We start from the raw sequence: 21,327 nt of genomic DNA, 5'->3' as shown, positions 1-21,327 counted from the left end.
AACTTGCTGCACTACTGCACTAGCTCACCTCATTTAGTGCCAGATTAATATCCTGATGCCAGGAGAGCCAGTGGGCATTGCAGGTGCCCTGTCCTGTTTCTGTGTTACCAATGCTAACACTGAACAGCACAAATGCCGAGATCAATAAATATAGGTTTGCATATCTTTTTGGTGTGTTCAGATAAATATGGTGGAAAAAGGAAATAAATTGACTCTTTATTTCACACATCAGGAATACAAAGTTATAACCCACATAGCTGGGCGGGGGGACAAGGTACTGCTACCCTTACTTCTGCACTGCTGCTGGCGATGGTGCTGCCTTCAGAGCTGGGCAGCTGGAGAGCAGTGGCTGCTGGCCGAGATCCCCGCTGTGAAGACAGCGCCATCACCAGCAGCAGCGCCAAAGTAAGGATGGCAAGGTATGGTATTTCCACCCTTACTTCGGCGCTGCTGTCTGCAGAGCTGGGCCCTCAACCACCCAGCTCTGAAGGCAGCAGCACAGAAGTAAGAGTGGCAATACTGCAACGCCCCTAAAATAACATTGCGATTCCCCTCTCCCCGCAACTCTTTTGATTCAGGACCCCCAATTTGAGAAATACTGGTCTCCCCCATGAAATCTGTGTAGTGTAGGGTAAAAGCACACAAAAGACCAGATTTCACTGTCCGTGGCACGTTTTTCATGGCCACGAATTTGGTAGCACGAGTTTGGTAGCAAACCCATATTTATTGATCTCATGATTACATATTAGCTATGTAACTCTTTGACATGTGTAGAGCAGTGGTTCTCAACTTGCGGCCCAATCAGCACACAGCTGCGGCCCATGTGACAGCCTCAGGGCCATACAGATAAGTATATATATATTGTGTGGATGTGGCCACATAACACATAGAGAGCTATGTATGTGGCTCACGATGGCAAATAGGTTGAGAACCACTGGTGTAGAGTGCCAGGGTGCTAGAGCTTCTCAACATAACAGTTGTATGAGTTGTTGTTTGTTTTTTAACATGGGCAGAACAATGTATTTTTTCCTAACTACCTTCCTGGAACTGGCTGAAGTATTTTAGCTGAAAACTTCCCTGAAAGACTCCACCTGAGGCAAACACCCAGCACAGAAAGTTTTAGCCCAAATGATTTAAGTTGTAAGCAACTGCAAACAGGATCTTATAATGTGAAGAGTCAGGCAACCTTAACCATAGGCATCACTGCCTATAATATTTATTAATTTACCCTTAAAATTACCCTTACTTTGGGACAGGGAAACTTCCTTCCCACTTGAGAGCAAGTCTGTTTGGGAACTTTCCCTGTTCATGTTCACATGTGATTGGTTTCCAAATTAATTTCTTTTTCCTAGACCAGCCCAAGTAGCTTCTTTAAGAAATGAATCCAGAGAATGTTTGGAATCAACAGGAGGCTTCAGTAGGGAATTGTTTTGGTAAATGCTATTCCTAGAGGAGGGGCAGAGCACACTCCATGCAACCACAAAGAAGAATCTCTTTTCTTTCATTCTCTCTTTTACTTACCTTTTCTGCTTATCTTTCTGTTAATTACTACTTTCAAAATTCCATATTGCAGATATGTGTGTTCCACTGTAGCTTAGGAGACATAAGGCAATTAAGAGCTTATTATTTAGCAATTAAGGATCAAGCCTTAAATTCCAAGGCATGTTGTCAAGCGTTAAGGCCCCACATTTACAATTTATTTGTAATGAGTTTTGTAGAAAAAATATGAAACTGACCTGTCTGGTCTCATTTTTTGAGTGGAATGAAATTTTTAAAAAAGGCAAACATAATGAAGAATAAATTAGATTTTAAAAATTTGTTTTTGTAAGAACACAGGGAAGGGAATTTCTGTTTTTAAATATGTTTTAACCAAATAGTTCAGCCAACCTAAGGCATGTTTAATGTGCCTATTACCATGGTAACTACACATTAAGCTCCACATTAAGGGTTGCACTTGTCTGTAAAGAACCCTGTCCTTTACCACTTCTTGGCTCAACTACTCTGAAACCTATCTTTAGCTGTTGTTTTCACTTTTCAATAATCCCTTCCTTTCCTCATAAGGGTTTTATTTTTGTTCCTGCTGTTCTCTTCCTCCTCCCTCTCTTCCCTCCTCCCCCCCCCCCCGATGAAAAGCTGTAGGGGAGAATATAAGATTGTTAAAGAAGGAAAGAAAACCCAAGAAACCTAAAAAAGAAAAGGAGTACTTGTGGTACCTTAGAGACTAACCAATTTATTTGAGCATAAGCTTTGGTGAGCTACAGCTCACCGATGAAGTGCCACAAGTACTCCTCTTTTTTTTCTGGATACAGACTAACTCGGCTGCTACTCTGAAACCAAGAAACCTAGAGTAACAACAGCTGAGCTAAAGTTGCGGTGCAGGATATAAGGTGCTTTATGGACAAACATTGGCCCCAGTCCTCCAAGCTGATCCACTGAAGATGAAGGGGCTCCACACAGGCATCTGGTGCATGGATCAAGTTACAGGATCAAAGCCTTAGTACTGCCATTATTCTGGTATTTAAACGGTTTTCCACTGACTCCAGTAGGCATAGGCACTGATTCCGTGGGTGCTTCATGGCTGGAGCACTCATGGGGAAAAAATTGTGGGTGCTTAGCACCCACCAGCAGCCCCCTATCAGCTCCTCTCCGGTGGCCCCGCCGATCAGCTCCCCCAGCCCACTGCAATCAGCTATTCCGTGATGTGCAGGAGGCTCAGAAAGAGGCAAGGTTGGGATGGCCCCTTTGAAGTGGGGGTGGGGCCTGGGGCAGAGACCGGGGGAGCACCCCCCGGCACATTAAAAAGTCTGCACCTCTGCCAGTAGGACATAGCAATTCAGGAATAGGATTGGAGGACTTTTAATTTGGCATTTGGTGGTAGATTTAGAAACCACTCTGGTTTGATCTTTTACTTTTCATCAAGCTAACTTGTTGACATTTCTCTGGAGTGCTCACTGCCCACTTAGCTGAAAGAGTGAACAATACGTCTTTATGAATCAGTAGAATTCTTTTGTATGCTTACTCTTAAGGGCACATGTCAATATGTATAGAACAGACTTTTCATACGAATTAAATCACAGGTTCATAGAAATTAGAGACGGAAAAGGCTAATTAAATCATCACCTCTGTGCCCTTATTAATTACTTCTAGAGTGCCAGAAGTATGTAAGGCTCTTGACAGACAAGTATAAAGACAAACTCTCGTCCACAAAGAGCTCAGAAACTAGACAGTAGTGATGTATACACCAAGCATGGTCCAGGAAAACCGTGAAAACCAAGAGCTCCAGAATTCTAATTTGGTTGGCCCAGGCACCCAAATTCTAGAAATGCATAGCTGTGGAATAAATAAATTTTTTTTCTATTTGAATAGAGAATCAGGTCGTTCTATGCACCATGCTTTTGTTAAACTGTTATAATTGTTCGCAGGCTCTTTTGAACATTAGCATGTGAATAACATTCATATGATCTTAACACCTGAGCAGACTATGACCTGGTGGGTGGATTATTGCTACTCAGACTAAAAGATTCTGCTTTGGCACTCCAGCGAAGCATAGAAAGGGGTGAATGAGGGGGAAAGATCAGGGATACAGAATAATGTGTTCTGTGTTAGAATATGCAAACTTCCAATGGTACCCAAGAGGTAACCACAGTATTGTCCGCTCTCTTACTCCAGTAACATAACCCTTTTGATGAGTTTCCATTCAAAGAGAACCAAATTCTGTATGTCTTACTCTCCTGAGTAGTCCCATTGTTTTCAGTGAACCTATTTGTGTGAGTAAGTCAAGAATGATTAGGCCCATAATCTGTACATTTGTTTATCTACTATGAATAAAGATTTGGTAGCATTTGGTATAGAGTGTTTTGTTCAGGAGCTCAGCCAGACTGTTAAATTGATGTAGGTCAGGTTGGTTTTTTTTTTTAAATGCCAATATAACTCTCAGGTCAGTCGTGTAGGTCTCTAAACATGCCAGAGGTGCCATATTACTTGTATTCTTGGGAAATGCACCAGGAGTTTGAATGCCACAAATAGAGTTACACAACTCGGCTGGTATGGAAGTTTTAACATGGTTTGAGGCCACAGATTGTAAGTGCTGTAGGGTTGCATGCATTTGTTTGAGCTCAGTTTTCAATGTTCATATTATTTACAATCATATTTTCAGAGGTGGCCACAGATTTTGTGGGCCTGACTTTCAAAAGTGTTGAGCGTCCAAAACTCCAACTGAAGACCTCACGAACACAGCACATCCAAAAATCAGGTCTAAACTGTCTCATCCAAACATTGAGATAGCCAATAGCTCTGGCCACTGTTGAAAATTTTGGCTTTAAGGCATTATTCATTTGTATCTGTAACCTTCTTAAATAGCGGTAAGTAACCAATAATCATGTTTGGAAGCATATCTTGCATTTATTATCCTCCATATTAAATAAAAATTGCTGTCGCTCTGCTCAGCACAGCATTTTCAAAGGTAAGAAGTATTCCCATCTATGTAATGGTGGCATTGCTAATGAACCCATAACCTTAGTAGCTAAGTGCCAGTAAATAAGTGTTGTCACCTTGAATAGTCAGTGGAATGTGGTTTGAAAATAGTGTTATTCTGATGGGTGTTCCTGAGCCACTCCTGGTGATGACCAGCTTGCTTTAAAATAATAATATTTGTGATAATGTCAGAAGGAGAGCCTAGTAGAAGAAACCATAAAAACATCTGTCTGCTTTCATATTTGTCTGCTATAATGATCCCAACAATAATGGTGGGGCTGGATTGTGTCTGGCGGTCTGTCACTTTGCAAGGGGAAGAGGAACCATATCCCTTCCTTTCCATTAATGTCCCTCCTCAGAGGCTGGGGACAATATGGTCCTTTCACTGCCCTGAGCACAAGGTTCTGTGAAGTTGCACCTAAAACAGCACTGCCATGGTCTTTCTCCTTCTGCACTGGGCTGAGGACCTAGGGAAGCATGTGCTGCACCTCTTCGAAGGAAGAGTTGTCTTCCCTTTGTGCTCCCAGAGCATACCTGAGTGGAGACCCTGGCTGTCAGAACTGTTTCTGGAACAGGGCACCTTAACATTTTCCCCCACCATGGCCCTTTAACTGTGAATTGCTTTTTAAACTTGAATGGGTTGATCCTGCAAGGTGGTGATCAACTCCTGGGAGCTGCTGAATCTCCTCAGCTCCCTGTGAAGTCAGTGCAGAGGGTCACCACATTACAGAAATGAACTCTACATTTCCTTTGCCTGGCCCTTAAATCCCTGCTACACCAGGCTGCTCACTTGTTCAGTCTCTTCCTTTGGGTTTCCATATAGCCTCTGTCACAAAGGCTCTCACTTTTCATTGAAATGGCTGCCACCAACAGGAGGGAAAAGGAGGTGGGGGGAAGTGCAGTTTACAAAGGAGATGTATTTTTTTCTGTTTTGTTTTTTTAAATGCTGTTAGGCTTTCTGACAGCTGGACTGAACTAAACAGGTGTAAATCCTTACAGCTCGTCTTGGGGAAACCCGATTGTTCAGGAAGTCTGGGAAAAATTTTAGCCTGTATTGTAAGACGTGCCAGATACAAACAAGGAATGAGGGAGACAGCAAAATAAAGCTGAAGCAGGGGCAGAAAAGTCTTTCATGCTGTTACAGGACAAGAAGTAAAGGACATGGGAAATGCCTCTGAATGAGTCAGTCAGTCAGCTTTAGTAATAGAGCTGCTAACATTAGCAGACTGGAGAGTTGTAGTTTGTTTTAGGTAACAGAAGCTTAATTGGCAAAAACAATTGTGTCTTTAAATAATACCTTGCACTTCTATACTGCCTTCCAACAAAGCATCTCAAAAGGCTTGAGGAAGGTTTTATTGATTCAAATAAGAGCACCTGGGCCTCTTTCTCTGTTGCTCTTTGTCTTATGTAATCATGTATGCCAGTGGTTCTGAAACTTTTGTACTGGTGACCCCAGTTTTAGCGTGGAGGCTGACAGCTCGCAACCCCCCATGTAATAACCTCGTGACCTCAAACTGGGGGTCAGGACCCCTTAGAGGAACTCCTGATTTATGCCAATGTAAAGTGGTGGATGAGGTAATATCTTTTATTGGACCAACTTCTCTTGGTGAGAGCGGCAAGCTTTTGAGCTACATGGAGCTCTTCTTCAGGTTGATAGTGCTTTACATCCACTTTGTACTGAAGTAAATGGCTGCACAAGATGCAGGATGGTAGTGAATCAGCCCCTCTGTCTGAGGCTCTAAGCACCTTTGACCTAATTTTAAAAGTTCAATAATTGATAAAGTATCACAACTTCTTCTTCTTCGAGTGCTTGCTTATGTCGACTCCATTGTAGGTATGCACGCGCCCACGTGCACAGTCGTCGGAGATTTTTGCCTTAGTGGTATCCGTAGGGCCAGCTGTGTTGCCCCCTTGAGTGCCATGCTCATGCCACTTGTATATTACATGTTGCCAGCTCTACACTCTCTGAGTTCCCTCTTACCACCCATAGTGGTCAGTTGGAGCATCTTTCCTTGCTCATAGAGGACTTGCAATTTTTCTTATCTTGGACTTCGTGCCTTTAGGCTTTGTACATAGTAATCTTTAGTGTTAAGTATCTGTTTATTGTAGAGACTAACCAATTATTTGAGCATAAGCTTTCGTGAGCTACAGCTCACTTCATTGGATGCATACTGTGGAATGTGTAGAAGATCTTTTTATACACACAAAACATGAAAAAATACCTCCTCCCACTCCACTCCTGCTGGTAATAGCTTATCTAAAGTGATCACTCTCCTTACAATGCGTATGATAATCAAGTTGGGCCATTTCCAGCACAAATCCTCTAGTGGGTTTGTGGGGGGGAGGGGGGAGAAAACCTGGATTTGTGCTGGAAATGGCCCAACTTGATTATCATACACATTGTAAGGAGAGTGATCACTTTAGATAAGCTATTACCAGCAGGAGAGTGGGGTGGGGGGAGGTATTTTTTCATGCTTCGTATGTATAAAAAGATCTTCTACACTTTCCACAGTATGCATCCGATGTAGTGAGCTGTAGCCCACGAAAGCTTATGCTCAAATGAATTGGTTAGTCTCTAAGGTGCCACAAGTCCTCCTTTTCTTTTTGCGAATACAGACTAACACGGCTGTTACTCTGAAACCTGTCTTTATTGTAGTAGTTAGTGTAGTAGTTAGGCCCCAGCAGGGACTTTGCCCCAAGAGGGGCATGGCCCAGTCTCTGGGCTTTAAGCCCTGAGAATCCTGTAACAGGCCTATGCCTGCTTCCGACCCCCACAGCAGCTGTCTCAAGTGCCTGAGGGAAGCGCACGTTAAATAGAGGTGGCAGATTTGTAAAAACTTTCCACCTCGCACATAAAAGGAGAGTGACATCAGGCTCAGAGCCCTCCTTATGGAGTCCGCCCTCTGCCCAGCATCAGAGCCGTCCCAGCACCTCAGCATCGGTGGGAAGTGCACCACTGGCACCAGGGGCCCACCTGACACCGCTCTACTTTGCTGGTGCCAAAGAAGAGGTCTAAGAAGCATGGCTCCCCGGCGCCGACCAAAAATGGCGAGTTAGCAGTAAGCAAAGAGCCTGTCCCAAACCGCCTGCCTACCCCGGAGCCTCGCAGTCAGCCCTCTCTGGTTGGGGACGTCAGCCTGGTGGAAGGTCCTTCTGCAAGCAGGACTGGACCAACTCCCCTGCCGGCACCGATGCCTTCAACAGCTCAGGTGTCGAAGGAGCACAGGTCTCCACTTGCGTAACCAGCACTGCCAGTGTCACAGGCTTCATCTGAGGCTCCCCAAGAGGGCAAGTCAGCCGATAAGGCTTCTGAGGGAGCAGAGGAGTGCCACCAATCCCTCCAGACGATGGCGCACTCTCAACCTCCATACTGCTGGTCGCCAGTGTCATCATCAAGATTGATGCGGATTCACCGGCTACAGGGTTGTGGTGGACATCTTGTCTACACGGCTTGATGAGAGGGAGACACCAGTCCTGCTATTACCGACCCTGATCGCCATCCCAAAGATCGTCGTCCCGGTGCCAGTCCCAGTCACGGACACCGTGGGAACAATCTCCTTCACACCTCCAATCTCCTCAGCGCCAGACCCTCGCCGCACCATCGGTACCGGTCCCCTTGGGTGGGGCACCGGTCTCTGGTGTCAATGGTCTCTAGGCAGACCCAAGCCTTGACAGCCCCTCCGTGGTCTCCAGAAGGGGGCTCCTCCGGAACCGAGGGCCTCTTCAGCCCATCATCTCAACCTCAGTGGCGAGATTGGGCATTCGAGCCGGCAGCAAGGCAGTGGCAGACAGGGCAGTCACCTGCTCAGTGGCAACATTGGAACGCCTGGGGGGTCCCAGTCATGACGATGCCCCCTTTGATCCATTTGTTGTCTGCCGCCATGGAACAGCAGCCACCCGGGCCTGGTACTGAAGGCACGCCCGGTGGCCGAGTCTCAAGAGGTTGTACTGGCTGAGAGTGCTGCAAACCTGTGACTACTTAGTTGATAGCTAAACAAAAAATTGAATACCCCACATATTCAAGGGTAAGCAATGCTCAGTGCTTTATCCAGCCCTGCCCCATGAAACACCATTTTTAAAATTCAAAATCTTTCTTCTCATTGGCTTATGACAAACTGTCTCTACAGAGCCTTCGAGATATTGGATTGGAAGCACACTCTGCAAACATAAGTTGTACTGTGTTATTTAAGTCATCCATATCACAGCTAGGCATGAGGCCAGCGCAGATCTGCCTTTACAAAACAGGTTTCATAAGTATATAATTATTGTTACTTATTAGACTTGCTAGCAAGGGGAGACACAAATGAGACATTGTAATATTGTGCTGTAATTATATGCACTGCATGTGGGTACTTAGGTCATTGCTGTTTTACAGAATCCTGCCTTAGATATCTTACTATGTAGCCTCAGTCCTCTCACACATGGTCAAGCTTCTGTAGATAACGGATGTAGCGGAACCACAGTGGTTCAAATTATGTAATTGGTTAATATATGTGATGATCTCTGAAAGCACTCCATTCATATTCACTTACTTTGCCTAGAATTAGATGGAGACAGCAGGGAAGCAGAATTTCCAAGCATTTCTTCTCCCCCATAAAGGCTCCCATTCACTACTTTTCTCTTTTCCTATCCTTTCTCATTCTCTCTTTCTGGAATGTCGTAGATAAAATTGGAGAAGACCTTTAAAAAGAGAATGAAGTACATCACCTTGCAACAGCAGAGCTATAGATCATCTTTCGGCTACATTTCCTAAGCTGGCTGCCTATAATAGCACCAACAAAATGTGTTTGCCCTCAATATTCTGCATGGAAAACTCACCCTTGTGCCAGTCAGAGGACATTTGTACATGCAACCAGGTAATTGTGCAAATAAGGGCCTCTTTGGGCATTACAGTTACCTTGTGTTGCATGTAGAAAATGTCCATTGTCACATACAAATATGTGTCTTGTGTTCACAATGGATGTGCCCACAAATTTTGTGGCTGCAGTTTAAGCAAACACGTGGCTCATAGGATGCCAGACCTTAAGCAAAAGTACACTAGACCATTAGTGCAGAACGTTCTATCTTATAGTACGAGAGAGCTGTCATTTTAGGAAAGAAAAGTAAGTAGCATGAACATATAGCATAAAATAATATCCAAATTCTTTTACCTAGTCTGTCCCAGGACGTAGGGGATCGTTATCAGAATATTAACATTGTTTAAAAGAAGTCAGTAGGTACAGCGAAGGGAGCGTTTTGTGAATTGCAATATGTTCTCCTTTCAACTTTCTTTCTTATTCATGTTCTTAATTTTGCAAGTTGTAGGAATAATTTGAGTCAATGTAGAACTTCTCGTTCACTCTCTACAGGACCAAACTTGATGGATAATTATTAGAACTGTTTCTCTGGGTGCAATTTTGTAGTGTAATTGCATGGGGCTGCTGATGAGGATAAGCATGCTAGTCTGCAGGGAAGCGTATAGCTCTACTATGGAATCATTTTTCTTTTTCATCTTTTATGCTTTCAAAATAATGTCAATCTAGCCCCTAAGTGTATGTATTCAAAATTTCATGCTCACATTCTGGGGTGCTCCAAAACTCTGATTTGTCCATGCAAATAAGGAAATTAGATTATCTGGCTACTTGATTTGCATACAAAACTGCAGTTTTCTTGTTCAAGTCTAAATATTTTCAGGAGCTCAGACCTTACCCAGGCAAATTCAAAGGTTGCTTTTGAAAACATGTCCTGTTTATATATAAAATTGTTCCTCCTAAAAATAGCATGTGGATATAATGTGGAGTGATATACGGAAAGGAATGTACTTTTTAAGTATCTTTTTAATCAATGTATGAAAAATTTAATTCACTCTATTATTTATTTCAGTGTGGTAGCCGTGTTAGTCTGTATCCGCAAAAAGAACAAGGAGTACTTGTTGCACCTTAGAGACTAACAAATTTTTTGAGTATAAGCTTTCGTGGGCTACAGCCCACTTCATCGGATGCATGCAGTGGAAAATACAGTACATTGCAGAGGGGCATTGCTGGCACGTGACGGCATATATCACACTGGTAGATATGCAGGTGAACGAGCCTCTGATAGTGTGGCTGATGTGATTAGGCCCTATGATGGTGTCCCCTGAATAGATATGTGGACAGAGTTGGCAACGGGCTTTGTTGCAAGGATAGGTTCCTGGGTTAGTGTTTTTGGTGTGTGGTTGCTGGTGAGTATCTGCTTCAGGCTGGGGGGCTGTCTGTAAGCAAGGACTGGCCTGTGTCCGAAGATCTGTGAGAGTGAGGGATCGTCCTTCAGGATAGGTTGTAGATCCTTGATGATGCACGGGAGAGGTTTTAGTTGGGGGCTGAAGGTGACAGCTAGTGGCTTTCTGTTACCTTCAAGTCAGCAGCACTGCTATGGATACCCACATGGCCCCACAGTATGTTAACATTTTTATGGCTGACTTCAGCCCCTAACTAAAACCTCTCCAGTGCATCATCAAGGATCTACAACCTATCCTGAAGGGCGATCCCTCACTCTCACAGATCTTGGGAGACACCACACAACAAAAACATTAACCCAGGAACCTATCCTTGCAGCAAAGCCCGTTGCCAACTCTACCATGTCCATTGGTCAAACCGGACAGTCTCTATGTTAAAGAATAAATGGACACAAATCAGACGTCAAGAATTATAACATTCAAAAACCAGTCGGAGAACACTTCAGTTTTCCTGGTCACTCGATTACAGACCTAAAAGTCACAATATTACAACAAAAAAAACTTCAAAAACAGATTCCAGCGAGAGACTGCTGACTTGGAATTAATTTGCAAACTGGATACAATTAACTTAGGCTTGAATAAAGACTGGGAGTGGGTGAGTCATTACACTAACTAAAATCTATTTCCCCATTCTAATTTTCCCCCCTACTATTACTCACACCTTCTTGTCAACTGTTTGAAATGGACCATCCTGATTATCACTACAAAAGGTTTTTTTCTCCTGCTGAGAATAGCTCACCTTAATTGATCACTCTCCTTATCATGTGTATGGCAGCATCCATTTTTTCATGGTGTGTGTGTATGTGTGTATATATATATATCTTCCTATTGTATTTTCCACTGTATGCATCCGATGAAGTGGGTTTTAGCCCATGAAAGCTTATCCTCAAATTTGTTAGTCTCTAAGGTGCCACAAGTACTCCTCATTCTTTCTATTATTTATATGGCTTCTAAAGACTCCCTCTTGTGGCTGATTTAACATGTGACATTGTCTTTAGTTTCTCAGGGTAGCCTAATAGATAAAGAAGTGATGTACCCAAATGAACAAACTGATTTGTAATCTAACTAGACTGCATCTGGTAGATGACTTATAGACTTAAAGCTTTATGTAAGCTAACAATGTGAAAACTGTATGGGGTTCTAAAATTGGGAGGGATTTAAATAACCCCTATTGTTATAGCTTTCCTTTTCCCCTTCCTCCTTCCCCACCCCACTTCTCTTTGGCAATTGTCAGTGTTAGTAGTTCTATGAAAGTTAATGAAGATAAAGATTGTCCATTGCTCCTTCTAGGTGTCCTGGGGAAGTGGTGGACTAAGATACCTAGTCTTTGAAATAAGATACACATTTGAGCTTTATTCTGTGCATACACGTTCCCTTAATGATAACACTGACATATAAAACTTCACCTCACCCATTTCACCTTAACTCTGAGCCAGAACATAAAGCAAACTCATTCCCCTTCAGATTTATATTGGAGTAGTGAGAATGTTTTCACAGAAAACAATTTTAAATTTGATTTTTTTTAAATTAAAAAAAGTCAACTTTCTGACTAGCTGCAGTCTATTCAAGTACCTTGTCTACAATGCCAAGTATATGAAGTAAGTTGGCATTGTTCTGTTGACTTCAATAGAGCTACATTGATTTACACCAGTGGAGGATCTGGCCCTTTGTTAGTATGTTTAAGGGGATTCTGCAGCTCTTGGCAGTAAAGTGTTTTGTTCTTTCTTTTGGGGGATTCTCGAAGTTGATCAGTCTGTCATAAAGCTGGGATCCTATGACCTTAAGTGCACCAGAAAGCAACAGATATTATCTATCAGATTAGTCAGCTAAGGCCTTTATTTCTTAGTAGAACACATACATGTATGAGTAATCTCACTGATATCAATGTGATTACTTGTGCTTAAAGTTAACGCTCTGTGTATTTACGTGATCAGGGTTCACGACTAGTTTAACTGAAAGAGTACATAAAAATGTTTTCTCTTGTTTCTTCGGTTTCTTTATTTTGTGCATTTTAATGTACCAATTGAATAGTTTATCTGAATATGAAAACTTTGCTGTAGTCAGTTTTCCCTGATGATTGTGTGGGATTTTCTACAACAAAAGGGAAGAGAAACATTTAAAAAATAATATCTGGCTCTTGTATAGGGCTTTTCAGTAAATTTCACAGTGCTATACAAAGAAGCTCCATATAAGTTGGGGAAACTGAGGCACAGAGAGGCAAAGTAACTTGTCGAAAGTCACCCAACACCAGTGGCAGAGCCAGGAATAGAACCCTGGTGTCTGGAATCCCAGTCCGGTGATCTATCCTGTAGGCCACACTACCTCCCTCAAAGGGAAATCTGGGGTAAAACTCCCAAAATTGGCAGAGGCACTCAGGTGCAGCTGTACTATTTGAACCTGTTTTTAACACATAATATTTTTAAATGACCATTATTATTTTTATTTGTATTACGGTTGTGGCCGGTGAGCCCAACTGAGCTTGAGGCCTGGCCCCCCTGTATTAGGCAAAATAGAGAAGGGAGAGTCCCTGCCTCGAGGAGCTCGTAATCTAAATAGGCAACACAGATGAGAGATGGGAGGGGAAACAGACACACATGGGGGTGGAAAGGGCTTGCCTTCCATTTTTCAGCAGGTCAGTTGCAGAACTCTGGACAGCTCCCAGGCCAGTGTCCTATCGCTGGAGCCCTGCGTGGATACAAAATGTGTATCTGCATCTGATCCGCAAACGTGGTCAGCAGATATCTGCAGACTTGCAGGGCTCTACCTATCTCGTTGGTTCCCAAACCTTTTCCTAAGGTGACCCACCAACTGCATTTTCTTTTCTTTTTGTGCGTGGCCCACCCAAGGTCCAAACTGGGTGGGGGGACGTGTTCATAGGCCAGTGTCGTTTGCCGCTGCCACCGCCTCTTTGCCCTGCCAGGGGTGCATTGACAACCTGCAGTAGTACCCTCTGACTCGGCACTACCCCCCTAATCCTAGTCCAGTGCCGAAGGAAGGCTGGGGGCAGGGGGTGAGAGAGGAAGCCTGTCCCACATTCAACCCATAATGGCAGCTCCTGTTGGTTGGCGTTGGCCTGGCCCCCCGTTCTGGGCATTATGGCTTGGCGAATGGGGTCACAATGCTACTCACTCAGGTTTGGCCTGGCCACCCCTCCATGACAGCAGGGTGGCCGGGCCAAGTCTGAGTGAGTGGCATTGTGACTTGGCGCATGGCGTCCAGAGCAGATAGTTGGGCCCAGCCCCACAGGATAGGAGCTGCCACTGTGAGGTGAGTGCAGGGTGGGCTTGCTCTTTAATCCTGCCCCCACCCCCTGCTGGGGCCTCCTCTCCACACTGGGCCTGTAACCTAGCTAGAACTTTCCTGCCACCCACTGGTGGAATGGGACCCACCGTTTGTTCTGTCCTATCCACTACTCCTCTCATGATTTTGACTAGATGCTACGGTGACAGTTTTCCTTTGTATAACATTGTCCAAAAAACGTGTGTGCAGATGTATCAGTGCTTCACTTTCTTGAGGATAGTAGGAAGGCTATTTGTTTGAAAGTTGCATTAACAATAAATCAGCAACAAGTGGGAAACAGGAGGTACTTAATTGGAGTCTAAATTATTACATGGTCAGTTACATGAACATGGATGTCTTATACATGTAGATCACAGAAACTTAAACTCCAGTAGCCTTATTGCTCAGTAGAGAAGAGAGGAGACGTGTGCCCAGTATGGATCTAGCAGAGGGTATCAATCCAAGCTGGATTTTACAGTAACATATTTAGAATTTATGCTTCTTGAGTTTTGTGGTTCAGGCACGAGTTGTACAAACTTAGCAGTTTCCTTATAGTCACAGGAATGGTTGGAGCCTCTGAAACTTTCTGAATTGTTCCTGTAATGCCCATGACATCAGACTCCCCATGGTACCTGTGAGTTTGGCCAGGAGAAAGAGATTCTACAAGTAGACCCTCTCGTGAGTCTCCTTTTCCATTCCTTCAGCCTCCAGTTCATGTCTGTTTCTGCCACAATGTTAATAGGAGTCCTGTGTGTATATTGAAGGAACACTGACATGTATGGGTGAAATTTATGCAAACGTGCCCTCCCCCCACACACATTTTGTGTTGGGCAATATGTGGGGTGGACTTGTCCTCTGACAACCCATGAGAAGGCTGCGGAGCTTCAGCACAACCCCTCTGTGTCTGCTGTTTCAGCATATGGGCTGGAATAGCAGCTGGAACCCCTTGTGGTACTTGCAAGGGTGTTAGAGCCACTGGATTCAGTGGAGGAGCCTGCTCCATGTAACCTGCCAGCACTCTGTGGGCACCTGTTTGGGAACTAATGGTTTCTGGTAGCTTATTCCACTGCTGAGCCCCCTCAAGGAAGAGTGTCTTATTTCTGGATCTCACACACCTTGTTCTCTTGTTTGTTATCTGAGTTGTCCCAGAAGAACTCAGCTGTCTCAGTGTGTCATGGATGAAGATGCGGTCATTGATGTAGCCAGATCCTGTCCTGTTATTTAGCTGTGAAAATCAGGATGTGAACAGAGAGCCTGTGGAGGAATCCAAACACAAGTGTAATGTGACCACAGTGGCCAGTCCTATTAGAGAGGTGGGCTATTGCATTCTGTAGGATCTGGAGGATCTCCATTGCTACCATCTTCAGTGCTAGAAAATAAATTTCATCTGAATACACTAGAAGTGACAAATGCATGAAACTTTTTTTTTTTGAGAGGTGAAAGATAGCATTTCTTGTCACTGTCTCTACCTGCCTGTTACTCCTTGGTCCAGCCGCACCCAAAGACCTCACACCACTTTGACAAATGGTGGAGCATGTCTTTGTGAAATTAGCATCTCAGCTAATTCTTCAAAGCATTTCCCCTTTGGACTGGCGTTGCTTTAGTCCAGCTTGGGTTTAGTTTGATCATTCTGGTCTTCAGGCAGGTACTGGTCTCTTTGCGATAGCATTGGTTGATTCTGAAGAGAGATGCAATTGGTGTATTGCTGGCACCATAGCTGGTGATGTCTTGCCATCTCTCCAATGCTTGGAGTGCTTATCTATGTTGAACCCAACTAGAAAGTGGTGGATCAACTTCAAACACATCTCCCCACACAAAAATCCAAAATGTGTTTGCAAAAATGGATATACGTCTTGCAGATTTAGGAGAAATGTCTCATATATGTTTGTTGTTGTTGACCCAAACTGGCTCAGCTTCCATGTTACGTGAATGCAAGCAGTGTATATAAATCAATTATAAGCAGCCTCTTAGTTAAAGGATGCTGATGTGAAGCTGTTGTAAGCAGGATTGTTTGTCTTCCAGACAGAATTTATATAAGCCATTTTATAATGCAGAGTACTTCGTGGAAGCTTAAAATTACATTATAAAACTAGTTAAAAAGAGAGGTTTTTTTTATTACTATACAAATAGATCTATTTGTTAATCTCCTTCTCGTCCTTTCAGCCTAGTCAAGGCCTAGTTCTTCCCTGAGATGGCTGTACGGGCCCTGATTAACTTCCATATAAGAAGTGGACATATATCCAAGAGCAGAATTTGGCTATAAACTTTAGAATCCAGCCATCTAGTGCAAGGCTTCTGCTACACATTCTTATAAAGGGTGGAACAGTCATTTAATCAGCTTCTCAGATTAGGGCAGCATCTCTCATTGCTTCATATTAGTTTTTGAACACTTTCCCCATATGTCACAATGATGGTGGAATGGACCTCAGTCTGTATTGACAGTCTAGACTGCCTCAGTAGAGAATTGAGGGTATAAATGGTGGTGAGGAAAGTGGGGTTCCGGAGATATGTGTTTTTAAGATTGTTTTCCACCCTTATGATCTGCCTCAAATATAAATATTGGAGACAGCTGATGTTTCTAATTAGTCATACTTATTATTACAAGCATTTATTTGGCACCTATTACCATGGTATTACACAGCTAAAGATGAGACACTCAAAATTTTAATAATACAGACTCTGCTGCCTACAGGTTTGCCAGTCAGTCAGAAGCCTACGGTTTAATCCATTTGGAAGGCTTGGGCAAAGAGGTGTATCTATAAACTTTAAACTAGTCACATGCATGTTGTGTAAATGGTCATTAATAGCCAGGAAGGAATAATTTGCTCGGTTTCAAAGGCCACTGTTACAGATTACTTACTGTCTGCTGACAAACCCATGCAAGAGCAGTAGTGTGGGCTCCTAAGTGTCAAAGCACTCCTACCATAACCCGTGTGCCTTCCATTAAGCTGTCATAGAATTGAAGTTTCATGGCCTATGAACAGAGCAGATAAAAGCATAAATACTCTTGCTGGAAGGTTTTAATGTAATACTCCTTTACTTCTGAGAATTCAGAATGATAACACGCAAGGACCACAAAACAAAAAATAAGAAACAGCCGCACACGCGTGTGCACACACACACAAACCCCCTTAGGGAAAACATACAAGGGTATTTAAACAAATGAAAGCTGAAAATCCTTTCCATGGTCTGGAGAGAAGTTCTGCATGACTTTTATTTTGTGTTCAGTTAACATTTTAAATGTATGTTGTGGGGGTGGGGCAGGTGTAAATGAATTTCCTGATTATCTCTTGCTTCCAGAAGTGCTTTAGCCATATCGCTAGGGCACAGCAAAGGTGGATCAAGAAACGGATTATTTACATTGCATATTACTGTTCAAACAATTTTTTTTGCGTTGTCTTTCATTTTTGCGTCTGCTTTTTATATAAGTTTAATCTTTGGTTTAGTTAAGATTGCTGTGAGCTCTATACCTCTTATTTAACAAAGTATTGAGCACATGCCTAACTTTAAGCAGGTGAATAGTTCCCTATGGGGCTACTCAGTTGACTTCATTGGGATATTCATGCTTAAATACCTTGCTGAATTGAGGCCAGTAAGCATGTCTGCTCTTTTTTAAAAACTAACAAAAAACTACAAAATGCTGTGACAGTCCTAGGTAGTAATAAAAAATGACTACTCATCAGTTCTGCTTCTGCTTTATCTGCTCCAATTAGATTAAAAAGCAGCATTTTTACTATAACTATTGCATAATATTCCACTGTTTCACTGGATTCCTATGATTTCCTACAGAGAGAACTGCATTTGATCCCTCTCTAAGGGGAAACTGTAAATAATGTATTGGAAACTTTGCCAAATGAGAGCAGTCTGACTGCCAAGTTCCTAAGAAAAATGGAGGATTCAGGAATAAATTGAAGTCAGTCATTCTCTTACAGGCACCAGCTGGAAAAGGATAAATTCTGACACTCAAAAGTTCTGGGCCTGATTCTCAGTGGCACAAAGTCCACTTAGTAAATGTGCCTTAACATAGGTGTAAATGACCTTCAAACTCAGTTTAAGGCCTCTTTATGCTGCCAGAGCAATGTAAGATGGCCATAATGTGAATGAGAATCAGATCATCTGTCTTTAAACGGTAAAATGGAAACAAAAATATGTACATCAGCAGTGAAGCTTGAGAGGGTTACGGATTTAATATCAGGCAAGCCCACATATGAAAGCCATGCAAAGGGAAATTTGGGACAGAGTGGAAAAATAGTGAGTATTTTGTGGGAAATATCTGGGAATCTGAGAGACCTACTGTCAAGTGCGCAAAAAGCTAGCGAGCATCACTAGTCAGATTTTTAAGCTAAATGATCACGTGATAGGTAACCTTATGTGGGAGGTATGCTAATCTGTGATGCTGAAGAAGTGTGAAAGTGATGTAATCATTGAAAATAGCACATTAAGTAAGATGAGGCTGGAAGAACCTGGGGGGGAGGGGCTCATATCCATGTTACATTGATCCAGTTTACATTAATTGCAAAATCTTGATTTATGGTGCTGAATTACTTATTCCTACACATTAGGGACAAGTAACTAAAAGCAACATTTGAAACCTGCAGGAAGGAAGTGTAAGACATTTATTTAAATGCCAGACTGTTGCTGAAGGTTCTAAGTATGTCCAGGCAAAATGTGCTTGCTGCACTCCTGAACTTTCTAATGATTCAGTCAGGAGGCTTTATGGCTGGAGAAATGAATTTGGGGCAAAGAATTAAGAACATCTGCATTTTAATCCTATCTTTGCAATGGCTTTATCTGTGATCTTGGGGAAGTCACTTAAAATGGAGAAGAAAATTCACTCACTTTTAAGGTGTTTTGTAAGAATTAGTATTTGCACAGCACTTTAAATGTGTAAAATGCAACAAGACTGCTTAGCATTACTATTACATCCATGTAGAATGCATATGTTGTGCTACTAAATTCTTACTAAATTCTGCTACTGAATATTCCTTGTAGCTCCAGCTAGAACAGTGGCTCTCAACCTTTCCAAAGTACTATTCCTCTTTCAGGAGGCGAATTTGTCTTGTGTACCCCCAATTTTCACCTCACTTAAAAACTACTTGCCTACAAAATCAGACAAAATACAAAAGTGTCATAGCATACTGTTACTGAAAAATTGCTTCCGTTCTCATTTTTACCAGATAATTATAAAATGAATCAATTGGAATATAAATATTATACTTACATTTCAGTGTATAGTATCTATAGCAGTATAAACAAGTCATTGTCTGTATGAAATTGTAGTTGGTACTGGCTTCACTAGTGCTTTTTACATAGCCTGTTGTAAAACTAGGTAAATATCTAGATGAGTTGATGTACCCCCGGAAGACTTCTGTGTCCCCCAGGGGTACACACGCTACTGGTTGAGAACCACTGAGCTAGAATATGCCTATTATACTACTGAATTTTCCATGTATATTCCAGTACTACGTACCTATTTGCTGCTGAACAAGCCAAGCATTTCCCAGTGGGAATGTCAGTGGACATCATGAGCACTGGAAGTGCCTAGAAAGAGCAGCAGAAGAATTGATGGATAACAGTAGCTCTGCATGGAATAATACAGTCCCCAGCAATTTATCTCAATTAGAGAATTGGATTGTTGTCGATGAAGAACTAACTGAAGATACTGCTACCAGTGAATAAAAAGATTTGTTTTCCTTCTTTCACTTCCCACCATCCCATGTGGTTCCTTCTCCCAATTACGGGAGTCATTTTTAACTCGCTGTAATCCTGCAAGACTTCACAGTCCAATTTGTAGCCACCATTCTTCCAGCTCACAACAGCCTACAAAAGAAACCCTATCAGCGGTGACTGTTAATAGGCTAAAGAGGTTACTGCTGAGCAATGGAAAGTGCTCCTTCCTCACAGGTTCTGTTGTTCTTTAGTCTGGTTATAACCTTCTTAATAGCCTTTGTCTTTCACCAGGTCACTTAGAAGAGAAGGATGGGGAAATAAATTTTTGATGCTGTTAGAAGTATCGCCGTGTGATTTATTCTATTTTTTCCAGTATGGTAGAAGCAACAATATCACAGTAATCCTTTAACATCAGAAAAAGCTCTTGTTATAATAAAAACAAAAACACTAGAGTAGGTACCAAGATGGGTTGATTTAATCAAAGCGATTTAAATCACTGATTTTAATCACACTTTAAATCCGCAAGTAGGAGACCAAAGGCATGACTGCCCTACCTTGACTTGTACTTTAAATCAGCTGAGTCTCTCTTCAGTGGCTATGACTCCAGCATCTCTCTATTGGTTTTTGGAACCTGCGGTAGATGTTTACTCTTCAGATTATGTGATAAGATGATTTCCAAAAGTGGTGTTAACCTGCAAAAAGGAATGCTAAGATTCTTGTGTAATCAATTTGGGTCTAGGTGCTAAATATTGCTAGACTTGAGATAAAATGGTGGGAGTTGGCAACATTGGTTAGTAGGCACTTATATTTATGGATTACATTGCAATTGGTGTTTACATCACCAGATACTTGGGGCGTTGTATTCCTGCATTCAAACTGTAGAAAGAAGGGCAAGTAAAGTTATGATCTTACGTAGTAGCCTACTTTTGAGCTGTGAAAAATGTCTCACCATTTCGAGGCATTACTACCTGCTAGAACTGATTTTTTTTTTTTTTTGGTCTATAGAATTTCCTCTCTTCATTGCATTGGAAATATCCCAAGAATAACTATTTATGATTTCTTCCCACTGAGGGAGGAATACTCACCCTGAGAAAGGGCATTCAGGTCATGTTTCCACTATTTTTGCTATGGTGCTAGTAATGACTATCCACACATGGGTAGATTCAGGTTCTCAGTTTAAACAAATAGCTCAGAGCACTGATATTTGTGTTCAACCCTATGTTGGATACACCTGGTCCCATGGCAGGTAAATGCCCAAATATCATGAGATTTATTAATAGGTAATTTCATATGAGAATTTGCAGTGACTAGTTAACCAAATACAACTCACATCAGATCAGACTATTTGCTTCTTTACTGCTTGATGAATACAGTGGACTGAGCAGACTGGATTAATTTAAATCACTGTCAATCATGATTTAACCCAGGAGGCAGGAAACTTCCATTTAAATTATCAATTTTAATAGTGTTTTGCATCTGAACTTTCAAAATTATTTTCATAAAGAGAGGCTGATTCTCATTGATTGACTGGTATCCATTAAAACATGTTGATTTGTAACTAAATATAGCCTTTACACTGAATTTGGTGCTTCTTTTTGCCAACCAGGAGGACACATTATATTTATACACATTCGTTTAAAACTTACTTAAGA

General features: G+C 42.3%; 1 protein-coding gene across 2 annotated transcripts in view; it reads left to right on the top strand.

The window, feature by feature from the left end:
- BLVRA (biliverdin reductase A) overlaps nt 1-21,327 on the top strand; it is a 50,570-nt gene that overhangs the window by 1,688 nt on the left and 27,555 nt on the right. The window lies entirely within an intron of this gene.

Source organism: Lepidochelys kempii, chromosome 2 (assembly GCF_965140285.1).
Source record: "Lepidochelys kempii isolate rLepKem1 chromosome 2, rLepKem1.hap1, whole genome shotgun sequence".
Lineage (NCBI taxonomy): Eukaryota > Metazoa > Chordata > Testudines > Cheloniidae > Lepidochelys > Lepidochelys kempii.
Note: the sequence above shows the minus strand (reverse complement) of the source record. Positions and strands in the feature narration are given on the sequence as shown.